Source organism: Triturus cristatus, chromosome 6 (genome assembly GCF_964204655.1).
Source record: "Triturus cristatus chromosome 6, aTriCri1.1, whole genome shotgun sequence".
NCBI classification, from domain to species: Eukaryota; Metazoa; Chordata; class Amphibia; order Caudata; family Salamandridae; genus Triturus; species Triturus cristatus.
The window spans coordinates 1,783,038,199-1,783,059,219 of NC_140589.1; positions in this window are offsets into that span (position 1 = coordinate 1,783,038,199).

Consider the following 21,021-nt stretch of genomic DNA (forward strand, 5'->3'; position numbering starts at 1 on the left):
TGCTGTGGGACCACGAGTTATGGTGGAAGAAGGCTGGCCAAGAAATCAAGCAAGGAGAAGACTGAAGCTGTCTTATGAGTGCTTTGAGACACCTAGTACTGAATGAAGCTGAATTTCCCTATATGGAATTAGGAGAATTTCCAGTGCTTGTTGATGGACTGAAAATAATGATATTTGAAATGCTGATTAAAGAACTTGGTCCATTTATCATCAGAGATGTTGAATGAGCTTTGTTGAGTTACTTAAGAAGATTACATAGGTCCGAGTGGAAGAAGAATACAAACTAAGGTTGCCATCTAGAAGAACACAGAGTAGGGCTAGGGAAGCCTCATGAAGATTGTACATACATATGTAAATTAAGTTGAAATAGATAAAGACTGGTTTTGCTGTTTGCACAGGTGAAGACCGACAGAGAAGATTCTGTTCCTGCTATTTCTCTAACCACTTGGTCTGAGTCTAAATAGTAAGGAAACTGATAAAAACTGATCATAGATGTAGGTACATAATAGCAACTATAGTTTTAGGCCTAACAATATTGCTTGCAGGATTATATTCAGATTCCACTAGCTTTGTAGAAGAGACACATAAACCTGAGCAGAAATCATCACATGAAGTAGATAGAGGTTTATACTCATTAAGTCAGCAGGATTTACACATAGATTTATCTAGAGGAGATTATACATTAAGCACTTACACTAGGTTGCCTTATGAGTATGTCAATACGATGGCAGCCAGAGATTGCTATGTTTGCGTGAAGTTACCTACTTCAGTAGTTGAGGGCATTACATTATCATCACATACCCATGACTATAGTGTCACTTGTTTACAGCTAAGCCTTTTCTATGGAAACGGTCATTTCTAGTACTACAATTCTAATTATGATTTAGTTCTTTCAGAGGTTTCTTTATTCAAACGCTTGAATAGGCATTCATATGCTCAGATTACTAAAACTGCCATAAAAATGAACATGATTTTTTTGTGTTCAAAATGTTTTATTGAAGAAATTTTCATAGATATGAAACACATTACAAAAAAAAATACCGTATCATAAAATACAACAACACTACAATATATACGAAAAAAATAGAATACCTACATCGACATTACAGATTAGTACAAATATGATATAAATAATTAAATAAACATAAAAGGGCTACAGTAAGCAAAGATTAATTAATACGAATTGAAATAAGTTTCCTAAATTGTAGAACATGTATTGATGTAAAAATCTAAACTAGACCACATACTAGACCTAGAGGAAGAGGGGTCCTTATGAGAGTGTGGATAAAAACATTGCCCGCGTCTAAGAAATATAATCCATTCCCACCATGCATTAACCGAAAGTGAAGTAGTGTCTTTCCAATTACAGGTAATAGATTTGATTGCAGAAAAAATAAGGAAATCCAACAATTTACAATCCATAGGGGATAAAATGGATTTAAAGAGTGAGGATTTGAGAATTAGAACCTGAAATGATAAAGCTGTTTGGGTCTTAAGGATCTGGGTAATAAGATGCCATATTTCTAATAAAAACTGATGTATGATAGAACAATTGAAAAATAAGTGTTGTAGATCACCAGTTACAGATTGACAGTGCCAACAATTTGGAGTATCTAGAAATGTAAGCTTTAAATTGTTTGTCAGGAGTCCAGAAACATTGATAAAGTAGGTAAATATTAGATTGTATAAGGGTGGCCGGAAGATAGTTAGCAGTGTTGGAATTCCAGATGTCCTTCCAGGATATACTAAGTGAATGAAGATGTAACTGTGGTGACCATTTTTGATTCAACTGTGAAAAAGAGGAATTTGAAGTGGTACGTTTTTTATATACTTTAGATGCTGTATGTCCTGAACGGCTGAACACAGAAATACAAAATTCAATACCAGAGGACTGAGACATAGAAAGTAGTTCGGGATAAGCATTAAGAATCGTATTACATAACAGTATATATTTAGGCAGCTCAGACAATGGCAGCTTATAAGTGGCTTGAATAACATCAAATGTGTAAAACATATATTGACAAATATCTGCAACAAAGAAAATACCAGCATTAATCCATAGTTACCAAAAAGAAATATGCTTATGATATTGGAGTTTAGGATTGAACCAAAGAGAAACTTTTTTAGAGGAAGACAAAGTAATAGAAAAACTACAATCAAATGACAAAAGGGCAACTTTAGAGTTGGCAAGAATAGGAGAACACTTACTGAAAGAGCCATTGGACACGGTGAGAAAAGCAGTTAAAGGGTATGGAGCCAAAATACTTTTTTCCAGAATAAGTCATTTAGGCGCGTTAGAGAGGGGGACAGTGTGGAACCATAAAGAACATTGTGCCACAAGGAATGTAAAATAATATATTTTTTTTAAATCGGGAAGACCAACCCCACCTTCACATTTGGGCAATTGTAAAGTTTTAAGACTAATGCGTGCAGGTTTATTACACCAACTGAATTTAGTAAATAATTTACATAGTTTAGTATAAAAAGTGGAAGGAGAAGGGTAGCTTAGACAATAGATATAACATTTGTGGAGTTATGGACATTTTAATTGCTGCAACACGTCCCCACCAATTTAGATGTAGATTAGACCATCGATCAAGTTTCTCTTTGGTATTTGTTAGAATAACAGAGCAATTGGTATCAACTGTATATTTGATCAAACCAGTAAAAATAATCCTTAAATATTTGAGTTTTTTTGGGAGACCAAATTATATCAGTATTCTCTAAGATTGTGGAATTACAAAAGGCATTTAATGGAAAAAATTCTGTCTTAGTATTCAGGGAGTAACCAGAAACCTCAGCATATTTATGAATAATATCAAGGATTATAGGTATAGAGGTGGAAGGGTCAGTAACATATAATAACACATCAGCGTAGGCAGACAGTTTAATGGTAGTATCTGTCAAAACAACACCTGTATAAGTATCACTATTACGAAGGGAGCATAGGAGGGGTTCTATAGCAATAAGAAAAAGTAAAGGAGAGAGAGGACATCCCTGCTGAGTGCCTCTATATGACCGAAATAAAGCAGAGCACAAACCATTAACTAAAATAGAGGCTGAGGGGGCTGAATACAAAGCCTTAGTCATATTGATAAAAAAAAGGACCAAAACAGAAAGCTTCTAAGGTCTTAAATAAAAATTGCCAATTAACCTTATCAAATGCCTTTTCTGCATCTAAGGCCATTACACCAATAGGTCCACTTGCTTCTTTGGCAAGAGATCGGGCATGACAGAGCAACCGGCTATTGTGAGCGGATAATCTACTTTTCATAAAGGCAGTTTGATCAGATTGTATAATATTTGATAGTAGGAGTGATAGTCTATTTGCTAAAACTTTTGCATATATTTTACAATCCTGATTGATTAAAGATATGGGCTGAAAATTTGAGACTAAAGTATGATCTTTATTAGGCTTGGGAAGAACAATTATAGTGGCTTAATTAAAAGATCCTCCCATCATGGAAGTATGCTGAAACTCCTTAAAAAGGGAAAGTAAAAAAGGGGATAATTGGTCCTGGAAGCATTTATAGAATTCGGCCGAAATTCTTTTCCGGGCCAGGTGTTTTTGGGGAATTTAAAGCGTTAATTGCTGTAAAAATGTCTTTAATGTCAATAGGGTTTTCTAGGGTAGCTCTATAATTATCAGAAATCTGAGGCAATCGACAAGATTTAAGAAAATCACTGATAACACTGTTATTAGGTGTAAGAGGTTCATGATATAAAGAAGAGTAAAATAACAAACTCTTTCAGTATGTCCTCAACGTCCGTCACCAATGTACCTTTATTGGACTTGATGGCTGAAATTTGAACTCTTTCACGTTTGAGACGCAGATAATTAGCTAGTAAACGACCCGATTTATTAGAATAAAAATAAAAATTTGACTTTTCTTTTGAGATAAGTACACCTGCTTGTTTACTAAGCATACAATTACATTCATAGCGGTATTTCTGAAGTAGGGATTTATATTGTGGATCTCTAGATGTAATAAAAAGTTGTTCCACTACTGCAATCTGTGTTTCCAATTCATTGAGGTGGGAATAAAAAGGTTTGTTTTCGTGTGCCATAATAGAAATTGAAACTCCACGGATATAAGCTTTAAAAGCATCCCAATGTATGATTTTGGAGGTATCACAAGACATATTATTAAAAAAATAATCAGTAACAGCTGAGGCCATTTTGTTAGAATTGGTGGGGTTAAGAACTATTTCCGAGTTCATTCTCCATCTTTTATTATGAATTTGAGGATCGGAAATAGATAAGGAAAAAGAGATTAAAGCATGGTCTGAAACCGTAATAGGGTGAATAACTGATTCTCTAATCATGTGACAAAAATTATGTGAGGATAATAAATAATCAATTCTAGAAAAAGAAAAATGAGCATTAGAATAAAAAGTAAAATCTTTGTCTGTAGGGTGTTCCAATCTCCAAAAATCTACCAATTTGGTAATAGAAAGAAAGAATTTCAAAGTAAAGAATGCCTTGCTAGGCCTGAACTTAAAAACAGAAGACCGGTCCAACAAAGGATCCCTGATAAGAATAAAATCACCACCCATTATAAGGGACGCATTGCCAATTTTGAGTGCTTCAGCAAAGACATAGAACCAAAAGGCAGGATCATCAGAAGTAGGGGTATAAATATTAACCACATTTAAAGTAAGTTTGTCAATAAGAACTTGGGCAGCAACAAATCTACCATCTGCATCATGATGATGTGACAAAATTTGTACACAAGCTTTGTGTGAGAAAAATATAGCAACTCCATTTTTATGTTTCGCAGCAGGAGATGAAACTATAAGCCCTACCCAACCTCTAGACATAGTATGCAATATTTTATCATTAACATGAGTTTCTTGAACAAAACAAATATCAACCTTAGACTTAAGTAAATATTCTAAAATGATACGTCGCTTAACCGGGTGTCTGAGACCCTTCACATTTAATGACGCAAGAATTAACTTTTGTGGCCTAGACATATATTCCTATAGGGAAGAAAAATAACAGGTAAGTAAAAAGAGAGAAAGACAGAAGCCCATATAAAAAAGACAAAACAAGACAACACGAAACGAGGTCAGTCACCAAGACCTCATACCAATAGAACATTGAAGACGGAGGTACGAAGCAAGAAATCCACCATTAATATGCACCTGCAAGAATGCGAATAACAACCTACAGTGAGGGGGTAGAAAAAATATTATTATTATCAGCCCGCAGAACCAGAAGGTTGAGAGTCCATGAGAACAGGATGATGTTGATCCAAAAATCTTATTAAATCTGCAGGAATTGAGAAAGACTTAGAAATTTCATTTTTCCAGATGCGCATAACCGCAGGGTCAAAAAGACCATATTTGTAGCCAGGTTCTCGCAAACGAGGACGTAACTCTGAAAATTGGCGTTGTATTTGAAGAATATCTTTTGCAAAGTCCTGGTGAATAAAGACTTTGAATCCTTCAATTGGGAGAGAAGGGATCTCTCGAACAGCCTTGCGTATAAGAAGAAGACGATAATGCCTCAGAACTTTAAAAATTATTTGCCGGGGTTTGACTTGATGGGGTTTACGAATTGAAGGAATTCTGTGGGCTTTATCAATCTCAAAGGGCTCTGGAAAGTTAATATTTAATAGCTTAGGGAGAAGATTTTCTAGGAAGAGACGACAACTCTGGCCTTCGACTCCTTCAGGATCATTAAATATGCGTAGATTATACTGTCTAGTTCTGTTTTCCAAATCAAGTAGGGAACGTTGGAGAGAAGCAACCTGAGTAGGAATGGTAGCCATAGCTGGAATGGCTGCAGTATTATCACGAATCCGAATCTCATTGTCAGCAACTCTCACCGATAAGGAAGCCATATCTCTGTGAATATTTTTAATATCTGAGGAAATTATGATTATGTCCGTGTTGGTATGAATAGCTTGAATTTCCTTCAAAAATGTTGCAATTGAATCCACTTGGGAGTCAATAGATTTGGCTTTAACAGGAGGAGGTGAGACAGCTTGTTTGCATTTATTTGGATCCATTTTAGACTCCATAGTGGTAAACAGGGAGCAAACAATACGAAGAGAAAAATGTGTTAAACCCCAAATAACAAAAGCCTGCAGTGTAATAAGGAGCCTTGGCAGGGTATTAAAAACCAAACAGTAGTCAGAAATATCAGCTCCAAAATGACTTAATATACAGGAACAAAAGGCTGTATTACAGAGAAAAAAGGATAAAAATCCCTTTAATCCTTTCCAAGCTGCAGAGCTGTGGCCAACAAGAGGCAGGACGAAAACCCCTTTAAGAAAGGCTGAGGCTTCTCAAAAGAGGAGGTGTCCAGTGGGTTAAGTCCGCCTCCTCTGTGTGGAAAGCTGGAGAATGCTGAGGAGAGCAAGAGCCCTTTGTGAGGAGAAACGAAAAACACCTACTGCCCTTTCCAGGGATGCATCAGACCTCTGAAAACGGACCAGGAGCTGCAGGAACCACAACAGAGCAGCTGGGGGCAAAAACAAAGCCTAATTATGCCCCTATCGTCGGTAAAAAATTGTCAGAGATGCAGGTAATCACGGAGCTCAAGGCGCGGCAGCCATCTTGGATCGCGCGCTCTGCCGACTCTTACTTTAGATATTCTGCTTGCAAAAGAAGGCGGAGTCTACCGGATGTTGAAGGTTCAACAATGCGTAATTAAATCCCAAATAAGAATAAGGATTTAAAGAAATATATATGGATTATTACTGATATAGAAAGGGAGTTGAGTGGATTGGCAACCGCAGGTGTTTGGGATTCAGTTGGAAACAGATTTAGTGCTATAGACAGATGGTTTGTGAACTTGAGAAGTAGTATTTTTGGTTCCATCTTGAAGCCTCTGTTGAACATTGCTTTTTGTGCAGTGGTTGTGATACTGACAGTGAAGGTGTACAGGAGATATAAGGAAAATAAAAGAATATCCAGGAAAAGAGAAGATATAGAGATGGAGAACAAGCAGAGTGATTATTACAATTAAATGAAACGTTTGGAGAAATTCAGATGAAAGGCAATTGTTACAACAAGGGTTTAGATTGGTTCACCTGATAAGATCAAAAGATAGATTAAGATATTATGTGGTGGCTTGATACCCCATCAGAGGGGGGATTGGAGCAGTTTAATATTGATCCCATCCTAAGATACTGTTGGAGTGCATCATAATCATGTGTAGTTAGCACTCTAATATGTTCTGTGTGATAAATGTTACTGATGAAAGATGGGGTATTGCATATTTAAGTACTCCATGTGAAAATATAATGAGACTTATAAATCGTGTACATAGAAATGTGACTAATAAAGGTCTTTTGTAACACTTACTTTAGGAGATGTTATCGTTTAGATGTGTCTTAATGTGAAGCTAATGAAATAAAGTGTATGTGTAGACTAATGTTTGAGCAAATATACGTATAACAAGAAATTATATTCATGTTGATATATTTGATTCCTAGACCTCCGGTTCAGGCCAGCACTCTCCCCAGAACTCTCCCCAGCATCTCCGCCTCACCGCCGCAACCTCGAGTCCTCAAGCTGCACAGGGTTCGTGCCTGCAGCCCGCCAGACTCGTAATTTTGACTACACTCGTAACTTTTCATTTTACTGTGCCTTCTCTCTGATTATTTCTCCTGTAGTTCGTTTTTTCCTCCCTCTTGTTCATTACTGTGCCCTCTTGTTAATTACTGTGCCAGTTTCCTCCGCCCGGTTTTCCCGCCGCTGCTGCCCCTCCACCACTCTCCTTGCGAACCTCGGACTGAAGCAGCTGGTCAACACGTCCACCCACAGAGCTGGACACACACTCGACCCCATCTTCACAGAGGGACAAACTTCCAATTCAGCCACACCACCGAGCCCATCTGGATGGACCACCACTGCGTCCATTTCACCTTCAACACCACCACCGCACCCAAGCACGCCCCGCGCCCACCACAACAGAACTGGAGCAAGGTCACAGAGGAACACCTCAACACCACACTCCTCCAAAACCCCCCCGGCGCTACCACCAACACCAACACCGCAGCTATAGGATTGCACCGCTGGATCTCCTGCTGCACCGACAAGCTTGCTCCCCTCCGCCACCCCGTCAAACAATGCCCTCTGAAGGCTGCCTGGTTCACCACAGGACTACAAGAAGCCAGACGTGCCTGCAGACGCCTACAGAAAACCTGGTGAAACCAGAAAACCTTGGAAGGACAGAAAAATCACAGGAGCGCCCTGAAGGAGTACCACCAGCGCATAAGAGACACCAAACGGACCTTTATAAGAGACAAAGTCCAGACCAAAGCAACCAATGCCAAGAAACTGTTCAACGTCATACAGCAGTTTACAAAGCCCGCCAGCGAAGCCATAGACATCGCACCTTCCCAGGAACTCTGCGACAAACTCAACTCCTACTTCCATCTGAAGATCAAGGTCCTCTACGACAACTTCAGTGGACCAGCACCGGACACCACCTCCCCACCCACCGCCGTCGATAAGCCTACCATCATGACCTGGGATCCCGCCACCATCAAGCACATCACAGCGACCATGAAGAAAACCCACTCAGGAGCCCCATCAGACCCCTGCCCACCACACATATTCCACAGGGCCTCTGCCGCCATCGCACCCGAACTAGGACGGACCATCAATGCCTCCTTCAGATCCGGAATCTGCCCGGATGACTGGATCTCAAGAAAACAACAGCCGACCCTACTGACCTGAAGAACTACCAGCCCATCTCTCTCCTTCCCTTCACGGCGAAAGTCACTGAGAGACTCGTAAATGCCCAACTGACCGCTTTCGTTGAGGGAAACTCCATCCTAGACGCTTCCCAGTCTGGATTCCGCAGCAACCACAGCACCGAGACAGCCCTCCTCGCCGCCACTGACGACATCCGCGTTCTATTCGACCAGGGACACACCGCGGCCCTCATTCTTCTGAACCTCTCCACAGCCCTTGCCACCGTCTCACATCGCACATTCACAGCCAGACTTCACGACGAGGGATACAAGGAACCACCCTCGACTGGATCCAATCCTTCCTCACCGGTAGAACCCAGAGGATTAGACTCCCTCCCTTCCTCTGCAAACCCATCGATATCAACTGTGGAGTACCCCAAGGATCATCATTCAGCCCCACGCTTTTCACCATCTACATGGCCCCTCTCGCCGCCATCGTCAGACAGCATGGGATCAGCATTGTATCGTACGCCGCCAACACTCAGCTCATCCTCTCACTCATGAACAACCCCGAAGACACCAGACTCTGCTTCCAGGAGGGAATGAAGAACATGGCAGCCTGGATGAAAGACAGCTGCTTGAAGCTCAAATCAGAAGACCAAGGTCCTCGTCCTCGGATCCTGCACCTCCGCCTGGGACAACACCTGGTGGTCCCCCGCCCTCGGCAACCCACCCACCCTTACGGACCATGCACAAAACCTCGGCATCATCCTTGACTCCTCCATCTCCATGAACCGCCAGATCAACGCAGTGGCCTCCACTAGCTTCAACTGCCTGCGCATCCTCCACAATAACTTCAAATGGATCCCCCGACTGCAGAAGGACCATCACCCCTGCACTCATAACCAGCAGACTAGACTACCGCAACGCCCTTTACGCCAGAACCAACAGTACTCTTCTACAAAACTCCAAACCATCCAGAACGCCGCAGCAAGACTCGTCCTTGGGACCCCGCATCACGAACACATGACCCAACACCTACAAGGCCTCCACTGGCTCCCCGTCAAGAAGAGGGTCACTTTCAAGCTGCTCACCCATGCCTACAAATGCCTCTACAACAGCGGACCCAAATACATCAACGAGAGAGTATCTTTCCACATACCCAAGAGGAATCTCCAGTCTGCCGACCTCACCCTGGCCGAGGTCCCCCGCATCCGCAAAAACAGAACGGGCAGGAGAGCCTTCTCCTACATCGCAGCCGAGACCTGGATCGAGCTCCCTGTGAACATCAGACGCCTCCGACCCTGCACACATTCAGAAAGGACCTCAAGACCTGGCTCTTCGACTGATCCGGAGCCGCCCCCTCCCTCCCTAGTGCCTTGAGACCCTCACGGGTGAGTAGCATGCTATGCAAACCCCTGATTGATTGATTGATTGAAAAGACATTTACATAATTCTTTGCAATTTATTCATGCATTAAGAAATTGCATTTGCTATATGTGTAGAAATGTGCACATATTGGTAATGCTGTGCACTATTAAATTGACATACGCTTTGGCCCTCGAAAAACATTTCAGTACAAGCTCACATTTAAAGTAATTCATTTTTAACCTTCAACGTAGAGTCTATTTGCTTGTATTTTTGTTTTCACTGCAGATGCGAACAAGGCCTTATAAGCTAGAAAAGAGAAGGGTTTTGATTGAGTTAGATAGCAAGGTATGAGAAGATAGATCTTGGCAAGGAAAACCTCAGTAACGAGTAAGGAGGCGAGTTTTCATGGAGGAGGAGAAGACTGGGCAAGGACGAATAAAGTAGCTCCTTATCGATATGGGAAAGGTGGCACCAGTAACTAATTTGTGCTGGAATCGTGGACAGTTACTGGAGGAGCATTTGACCTACCTTGAGGTTGCTGTAACATAGTGAGGGTCAGAGAGACATCTTAGGATTTCATGAGGTAGAGCCCTCTGCATCTGCTTTAAGTGGCTTCATGCTACAATTTTCTAATGAAGACTCTGACAGCTGACACCTTTCTATTCTCCATCCTTACTTAATGCTTCTTAGTCTAGGGTTGCCCCTTTTAAGGCTGAGTAGGGAGAGATAGCATGCTAATGCTTACCTTTGAGAATCATTTAATGCAATTTAATGCTCAATTCTTTTTCCAGATTAGTTGTCGTTATTGAACTGGTTGTGGGCTTTTTGTTATATAGGGTAAATCTCTTTAGGAGAGTTAGACTCATATTGTTCATTCTGTATTTCTATATGATAATGCTAAGGTTGATTTATATCAATCTGTTTCTTAATGTATATTTAAAATTTGATAATCTCAGATTTAGTTGTCAGGTGGATTATTTTGTGACTACGTTGGTCTCACTGTCCTGAAATTTAGTTGTGATTGTTTCCTCCCTTTTACCTCACAAGCAGCTAAAAAGACCATCTGGATGAGTAGGGATGTTTAAATGGACCCCAGGTCTCTCAGTGACCACCCTCATTCTCCCTCTCTAGTGTTTCCCACGCAAAAGTGCAAGTTCTATGGCCTTGACACCACACACTTGGGCCTCCACATAATAGAAGAACTTCATTTTGAATTGCAGAAGAATGACCATGTTTGACCAGGCATCCTTGGCCTTGTTTCCCCTGAATTTTTACTTCTCAAACCTCCTGTTTTTCCTGAATTCGTTTTTGCTGGCTTCAAGACTTTGGGCACTTTACCATTGCTAACCAGTGCTACAGTGCAGGTGCTCTCTGCTTAAAACATAAAACATGACAACATTGGCTTAACCACAATTTGATATATTCAATGTATTTATACATCCCTAGTAAAGTACATTACATGTTCCCAGGGCCTGTAAATTAAATGCTACCAGTGGGCATGCAACACTGATTGTGCCACCCACTTTAGTAGCCCTGTAAACATGTCTCATGACTGCCACTGCAGAGCCTGTGTGTGCATTTTTAAACGGCCATGACGACCTGGCAAGTTAACCTGCTTGCCAGGTTCAAACCTTCCTTTTTAATGCATATAAGTCACCCCTAAGTTAGGCCCTGAACAGCCCAAGGGCAGGGTGCAGTGCATTTAAAAAGTAGAACATGTACTTTTAATCTCCGAGTAGTGCAATACTCTTAAATTAGTTTTTCACTATTACAAGGCCTAGGTCTCCTGTAGGAGAGCATTGGGATTACCTTATCACATTTTATAAGTGTAATTTCGAATTGTGAAGTGACTGGACCCAAATGTTTGATGTCTCTGGAATCCCAATTTAAAATCGCAACTCCTGGTGAAGTCGGATTTTACATTGTAATGCTGAAAATTCCACTTGTAGAAAGTTTGGTATAACAAGGGCTGGGCACAGCTAGACTGGGCCAGTAAATTACAAAAGAACAAAATATCGAGCTGACCATTTATTAGGCTGCCAGCAATTAAAGCAGACTAAGACCAAAATCACTAGTAAGATGGTCTATATCATTTATTTATTCTTTTTGGAAATTATTATACATTTTATCAGTACACAAGGTAGATATGGACAACACTTAACACTTTACATAGTGTAATAATTAGGCTAAAAAAGTGGAAACAACAAAAACAAATATAACACAGTCAATTGGTGATTTCACAAGGTGACACTTCACAAGTGAAAAATAGAGTGAAAACAAAACACATTAAGATCAATTGGAGCTATTACCAGTCAAAAAAAAGAAATAGTGAGGTAACCCATATAGCCATCAAGACTATAAAACGGAGCAAACTCGGGGTACCAACCAACGGGGGTATTCACATTTCATGCAAGTGAGGATATACACTTTAGGAAGATTATTTCCCTCAATTGCTATACAATTTTTTTTTTTTTTTTAACTATTCCCCTGTTGGTGTAAATGTGCCAACGCGTTTCGAAACCCTATTTATTTCGAGGGAATCTCTTCAGGGCTGTGTCTGGATTCTGTGAAACCAAAAAGTAAAGGGGGACTCGCCCTTCTTTTCTCAATATTTATGAAGCTCTTATGCAACTACTGAGGGATATGTACCTGTTAGTACTTCTAGAAATCTCTTCAAAATTGTTGAGGGCCCGATTTACTCACGTGGATGACCAAGAGGCCTGAAACATGAACGGGCAATACAACGTTAAAAGTGTAATAATTTAGAAACAATAACTGTGACGTGTGAGTACTTGGTTCTAACTTGTGGCTCCTGTTAATGTTGGCAGGGCTAGGAGGTTTTTATTATCTGAAAGGAGCGAAAACACTCAATCACTACCCTTCTGTGTGTTTTAGATATATCTACAACAGATCGCACTTACTTAAAAGTGCTGAGACATCCGTTATACTCCATTCTTAGACCAGTGCTGCACTGTGAAGACTTTCTCTGTGCCAGCAGAAACTTTTGGCGTTTATTTTATTCTAAGAGAAAAGTACGGATTACTAAGAATTCAGCTACATGTTACAAGTTCATTGTCCACTCAGAACTTGAACCTTACTCAAAGGCAGCTTGTACACGCTGTGAAACACACGCCAAGGCTCAATGTCTAATTACTCAAGCCGGAACTTGGCTTCGTTTTTAGGTCTCGGCTAGCGATGGCTGCGCTTGCGCAGTCTCGCTCGCGAGACATAATGACTTGGGTGAAGAGGGGCTTGAACCCGCCCCTCTTCTTCCCTGTTCTCCATTGGCTGGCCTAGTAAATGCTGGCCAGCCATTGGAGAAGAGGTCCCGTCACTCTGATCCTGCCCCGTCCTTTTCGGATCGGGGGGCGTGTTTTTTGCGAGAAGTCTCAGGGAGGAGACAACAGCAAAACACGCCCCCCAATCCGAAAAGGACACTCCCTTTCTCCGAGGCATTTTCTGCTGTGCCTCGGAGAAAGGCGGTGGTGTCCCGGCGTTGCTCCCTCACCTGATCTCCTTGTTTTCTCCCTCTTTACAGATGCAGCTCTCTGAACCCAAGCACCAGCAGAAACATGTTCCCCGTCTTCCATTCATTTGGACATCACATGGGCTTTGTAGCCGGTGGTCCTCGAGGTGATTGTTTTCCTTCGAGACGTTGCCTGGAATATCTTCGATTTGTTGTTTTTGCACTCTGACTTTTCACCGTTTCATCGCGTTTTGGGTAGAGTTTGGGGAAGGAGTGGCCAGTTCTGCCCCCCCCCCCCTCGTTTCTCATCCTCATACTGAACAAGTGCATAACAAATGTGTCACGTGCTGTGCCCTATAGCCTCTTCTCACTTGTGGGTGAGCGGGCTGGACTGTCACTTCGGGATGCCGCTGAGAGCGTGGAGCAGAATCACGGGTACTTTATTAACTGGGCGAGCATCTGAATTTCTTCCTCCTCGGGGCGGGGCGTAGGCACCGGCGCCGCCAATAAGCGTCAGCCTCAGGGAGCCACGGCAAAAGCCTGGACGCTGCTCTGTCTTGCTTCACCCCTGCTTCTTCGCACTCTGTATCCAAATTCCTAGTTACGCTGCGGCAAACCACGGATTACCCGGCATGGAGAGCACGCTGCCCCAACTGCTCCGCGGCGGACAACGCAGCCCTCCCCGGGGCCCCCATGTGAGTCGCTATTGTGTGCTGGGCGGAGGAGGAATGGAGAAAGGGTGGGGGCTGTAGAGCCGGTCTGTGGCACTGGGCGAGGGGGCGGGTCTGCCACGTCTGTTTGGGATCAGGCTGATGGGCACCATGGCTTCTAACGTGAAAAACTAGACCACACATTTGCCTGGCCCCATTGTTTAAAAATACAGTGTAATGAGTAATGGTGTTAATGAAATATGTTAATAATACCAACATATCTTTGCAACTAATTAGAAATACGTACGGGGAAATATTTTTGGGTGATTGGTGTGGTAGCTGCAGCAGTCTCAAAACACATTTCTAAAGTTGCCCTTTTGCCACAAAGCGCCTCCACGTTATGCCTGTGCGCCTAGATGCAGCTCTCTGAACCCAAGCACCAGCAGAAACATGTTCCCCGTCTTCCATTCATTTGGACATCACATGGGCTTTGTAGCCGGTGGTCCTCGAGGTGATTGTTTTCCTTCGAGACGTTGCCTGGAATATCTTCGATTTGTTGTTTTTGCACTCTGACTTTTCACCGTTTCATCGCGTTTTGGGTAGAGTTTTGGGAAGGAGTGGCCAGTTCTGCCCCCCCCCCTCCCCCATCGTTTCTCATCCTCATACTGAACAAGTGCATCTTTCTGTGTTTTTATCACCGTGGGAACTGCAAATGTCTTTTTTTTTTTTTACCCAAAATGCAGCTGCGTGGAGATTGAACCCCTTCGAGAGCTAGCCCTGGTATTCCGTTTTACACAGCGCATCTGGGTCACATCTGGTACTGGAGATCAGAGGGGCACGACAGGACCTCCGGCATAGAATCCATTGTACCCTGTAGGTGTAGGTGTACGTGCACAATGCACATCCGTCCTCGAGACACCACCTCTCCACTCTTTTACAGGAAATGTGCACATCCGCCCCAGTCCTATTTCGTATCTTTATAGCGATTCTGCAGTCACCGCTTGCCGTAAAGTTCCGTTATAGTGTGATGCAAACATGCCATGGGGGCGCTGCATTTTGCACTGTTGTTGACGTTGTACGTTTTTGTTTCTCTTGGGTGGTTAGACAAGAATGTTCAGTACTGTCCAGACACACGCGTTGGTTTACTTTTAGTTCGCCTTTATTTGATGAAATATAGCAATAGTCGATATATAATGGGTCCCTCCTACATCCATGCACTGCTGCCTTGCTGGACTTAGTATTACTACGTCACTACCTACAATGCTCGTAGTTCCTGATTTGACTTTCCTTCTTTCAAGCTACTGCTCTCCATCTCATTTCTCCCTTTCAACCTCGACAGTTAGTTCCTGTTCTGGTCTGTCTCCCGCGGGGTAACAACGTGCAGGGGGCAGTGGATCCCCCCCACTCGCTGAGCCCAAGACAAAAGGCTAATTTAAAGGCCATCAGTTCTCCTTTTGTGGGAGCACCCTGGAGCTAGCGCAGTGGAGGGGAAACAAAGGCTTGTTATCACTTAGCAAGCATTCAAGGGACACTCCGGTTTGGAAGCTAGATTTTCACTTTGTTCAGTCCTTAAATATAAGAGCTTGTACTGCAAGGAATGTCAGCTGTATTGTTATGTGTGAGTATTTACACGAATAGCCATTTAAATGCTCATTTTTAAAAATTATTTTACAGATGATGTGAGGTCACTTCCTTTGATATCACAGTCGATGTCGCGTGCAGTGACGTCACACGTCGTGATGTGACTTGCATGTTAACTTAGTTAGCCCCCCCCCCCCTTTTTTTTGGACTTGTGCCATGGCATTGCAATAACTGTTTGTGTTCAGTGAGCGTGGTTGTGTATTGAGAGCTTTCTGTATGTAGGTCTGCGTGCCTCGCGCGTGAACATGGACTGTATCCGTGCAGTGTTTTGGAGTATTACGCATGTCTGTTGTGTGCACAGTCATTTCACCATAGGCGCATCCAAACTATCTCTCCATTACAGATACAAGTTAGTCAAAAAGCAAACAAATGTCTCCCCCTTGGTGTTGCACTTGCAACATGTGTTTTGCGTTTTCTCTAATGAAGTGACGCTTGCACCACCCTGGTCTTGCTAGACTATGTGATGTGATCGTTTTGCCTCGTGATCCTTCTTTGCCGAATGCACCAGGAACTTCGGCAGTGATACAATCCTACATTATTTTGTTATAGTTATAGCTTGTGCGCAGAGCTGGAAGTGCGGCCCCACATAGATAGAGCGGGGAGGGGAGGGTTTATGCGGAGGCACAGTTCTCATCTGAGTGCCATGGAGCGAGGGGCGGAGAACCCGAAAGAAGCTTAGCACAAGCATTTTTTTTTAAAGTCACGACCCTTCCTGCAATCAGTGCCCCAGGGCCGGTGCTCCGTTTGCCGCATAGCTGTGACTGCTGCCGCCAGATCTTAAGAGATTGGCACTGAGATGTGAGGTGATAAATTAGCAACCAACGCTTGTTTTACCTAGCGTCTTATGCGATTGGTGATGGTATGTTACTGAATAATTACAAAATGCGCGAGATGCCAGATCCGTATGTGTGTCCGAGCTCCGCGATAACAAGGCACAACAAGCATTTACAATGCAACGGTCTCGGCATTGTTAAAGTTAGAACTATTGTCATTGCTCATGACAATGCCGTTTCTTTAAATGTTTTAAAAACATAAACAAAAATAATGTCATGAGCAATGCCAATAGCTCTAACTTTACCAATGCCGAGACCATTGCATTGTAAATGCTTGTTTTATATACACCTGGATACATTGTAACCAACGTAAAAGACTCGGGTATATTTCACGAGCGGCCATTCATTAGTCTTCTCGCCTTCCGTCTACGATAAAGCGGACTTCCTGATCAGAGCTCGCAGGCTGGGTGACTGACAAGTAATGAATACTGGGTCTTGTAGTGTCTAACAAAAAGTTATCACTTTCAATCACCTAATGAATGTTCAAGTTTTAAAGAGCTTAAATTACCATGCTCATTTGAGATTAAATATTTGAATTGCAGTGCAATAATGTAGTCATGACCCAAAGTTTACAAAAATCATTGATATTTTATGTCCTAGATATTTCGGACATCTCATTTAAACCTGATGTGGCACTGTTGAATTTAAGAATGAGGTAGGCTTCTATCTGTAGGAGAGTTCTTTCCTTATCTCCACCTCTCGGTGTATGTTTGACCACACATAAAACCGTCCATTTAATGTCTCTGTCGGTGTGATTGGCTTGTATAAAATGGCTAACCATGTGCGCATTCATCACTTTTGTGCGTATTCTTGATCTGTGTTGAACAATTCGTAGCCGTATTTCTTGATTGGTTTTGCCGATATACAGTTTGCCACACGGGCAAGTGATTTCGTAAACCACGTTCTTCGTTTTATAATTTGAGAAGGACTTGTGGATCCATTTACTGGTGTTGTGTTCAAATATGGATCCTTCACAGGTAGTTTCACATGATACACAATTCCCACACCTATGATGGCCTTCAATTGGTTTTAAGTTCCATTGAGAGTGCAGCCCTCTTTTCATGTTTGCGACATTTGAGAGACAACATATTATTTTATTATTATGTATGACTAAGGCTAGAGACTTAACAGAAAGTCTGTTTTCATCAATATAAAATATAGTCCTACTATTATGTCCTTAGTCCTAAAGATATCATAGGATTACTAACTTATACAATAAAAACAGGCATGTTGAAATGGCAGCAGTATGTATGGGGGACACTAAGAAGGTAAGAGAAAATATTGCTTAGCCCTGTGGTTGCCAGGGAGATGGACTACACTGCTCTAAAGGGACCAGACAAGACCCAGTGGGCACTTAAAAATAAATAATGTTAGACCTGGTACCATTGGCGTGAGTCTCCCTTCCATTTTTAGGTCTCGCCTGAGCCAGTGCATGCGCTGCCCTGCGAGACATTTAGTAGGTGGGTTTTCCAAGTGCTGCCACAGGCTTTTGGTGGCCTAAAGCTTGCCTGCACATGAGTGTGCACGTGCGCAGCCGCCATCTTTCAGTGCGAGGCGCGCGCGCTTGTTTTCAGCGTCTGTATCGTGGCTTTTAAACAGTAACATTACATGAAAGAAGAGTGACTGGCTCCGACACGCTTTTTTATTAGCTATTTGGGCGATTCTAAAGTGCAGTTATGTTATATTTTAACTCTAGCCCACTTGCCAACCTTATAATTTAAGTTGAAGCATGTTGTGTTATCTGCGTTTGTATATAGCGCGCATTCTAGCATTACTGTGACTTCGTGGCACTAAACACATAGATTGCGCTATTCCACTCCTACTGGAATATAAAACATGGGCATTCGTGTTGTTTGTAGCCTATAGATCAAATACTTGGCAAACACTTTACGGAAGAACCAGCGCAAAGCCATGTCATTAAAGGTTACATCTCTTCAGCTGTCCTATTTTGTGAGGGAGTGGAGTTTATTTTGCGGAAAGAGAATCACGCCCATCTACGAGCAGTCTTGCAAAACCTCCAGATTAAGATGCTGTCACTGCCCAACGCCAGGGCTTCGCAGGAAAGATGCAATATTTCCTCCGAGGCTTCAGGCTGTCACGCAGGCTGTTATAGGGCCACGGTGAACAGGTTCAATATGTTTGTTTTAAGAGGCTGAATGTTCTCGTTGAACAGACGGTGCTACCTGTTCGTTTGACGGGGTGTCTTCCTGTGAACATACCCAAAACATGGCAACCCCACCACAGATGAAATCATCCCTGTGAGAAAATGTCGAGCAATCAATCACCTGAGACAAGCATAACTGAAAACCTCCCAACCTGTCATCTTCATCGTAAGCTAATGCGAGCGAGCAAAAGGCTGCCCAACAAGGGGTCGAGACAATAAAACCAGAAACGCATGCAGAGCTTCTGGGATCATTCTAGAATCGTTCTATCTTCACACATTCACAGTGAAGTAAAATAATCCCCTAGTCGGTTATCTATAGTCAGTCATCCAATGTAAAATGTGCTCACATCCTTATCTGTTTTTTTCACCCATTTGTTCATCCTTACTTAAAAGCTGCACGAGGTAGCCATACAGCTACAATATGTCGGATACCTTTTTTCTCCTGGCCCTGTTCAGTGACTTCCTCGGCTGCAGTTTCTATGGCTGGCTTCATCCCATCCACCAACAAGCATTGGCAAAGACAATAGGTTTCGCCTTTGCGGCATTATAAGTGTGTAGCCAGGCAACAGTTTATGTTGCACCAAGGATATTGTGCTGCATAATTAAATACTTATAAGGTCCCAAAGGTGAGACCTATTGGCTATGCCAATGCTTGTTTCTATTGCCTCCTCTGTTTTTGATATGTTTTGCTGGTTTAGATGCGTTGGGCACTGTGCTACTGCCATTCAGTGCCACAGTGCAAGTGCTCCCTATGTTAAATTAATGTATTGATTAGTGACTCCATGATTGGGTGCCCAGGGCTTGTAAATCAAATGCTGCTGGTGGGCTTGCAGCACTGGTTGTGCCACCCACAGAAGCAGCTTGTAAAGTGTGTCTCAGGTCTGCCATTGCAGAACCTATGTACAGTCTGGTACTGCCATGCTGACTGACCAAGTGCACCCACTTGCCAGGCCCTAAAACTTCCCTTATCTTCATATTAGACACCCCTATGGTAGATCCAAGGGTAGGTTGCATTGTAAATATAAGGTAGGACATGCCCTGGTGTGTGTGGCATGTCCTAATAGTAAATTACAACCATTTTCGTTTTTCGCTATTGCAAGGCTACCTGTTCCCCATAGGCTAGAATGGGCAGTTTGATTATTACATCTTATAATCCTAACTGACTCAGGGAACATGGTAGAAATTCGAATTTAGTATGCCTGAACTCAGAATGATAAAATACATCTTTTAGTGAAGTTGATTTTAACATTCTGTGTTTGAAAATACCACTTTTAGAAAGTAGGTAATTTATTGCTTAACTGTCCAAGCCTGCCTCAGCTAGGTTGTGTATTGTGTGTCTGGTTCTGTGAGTGACAGGGGCTGGGGATTCCATGGGAGAGGGTGAGTAAGCACAGGGCTGCATAGGAAGATCTGCATGTAGATGAGTGAGAGGAATTGCACTTGGGACCTGAATAGGGCTGTGCCTTCCCTCAACAATGCTGGCTCCACCTCCTGTGGTGTGTCTGATGTCTCTGCCCTGCACTCTGAAAGGAAAGAAGGAGTCAGGTAAACAAAGTGCTTCAGGACTGAACATAACTGGTTTGGACTAGGCAACGGCCTATCTGCCTTCAGAGAACAAAGAGAAAAGTAGTATAAATATGGAGACCCAAACCCCAAGATTTTAGATCACTTCTGGAACAACAAGAAGAAACCTCTGCCAAGGAGAAGAACCAAAGGAAGCTGTAGGAGTGGGCTGCCCCCCTGCCAGTGTGCTGTGTTGCTGGTTTGGCCTGCAGTGGTGTCTTCATTGCCAAGGAGAGGAGAAGGAACTTTATGTGTACTTCATCATCTTGCAGAATATTTCTCCAAGGGCTTGAACTTGTGCTTGCCTCCTGCTGAAGTCTCAGGGCCAACAGACTTCACCACCAGCTCCCCTCTGAATTTCCTTGCTGGGAATTCTATCTGCAGAAGCCTGCGTGTCGCTGGGAGCTGGAAGCGCGACGCAACGAGAAAAAGCTTGTCGCCACCGCAGTTGTAGTCATCGCATCGCCGGAGAAGCGTGTTGCCACCGCATCTCCCAGAAGCGTGACTTCGTCGCAGCTGTCTGCTGTCACATCACCAGAGAAGTGAGTCGCAACCGTGAGGGTCACCATCGCATCATCAGAGAAGCGTGTCGCAGGGCCTGTCGCGGCTCCAAAGTACAGAGTCGCCGCGAGGCTGCCAGGGCGTGTCGCATCGTCTTAACATCGTCACATCAAGGGCG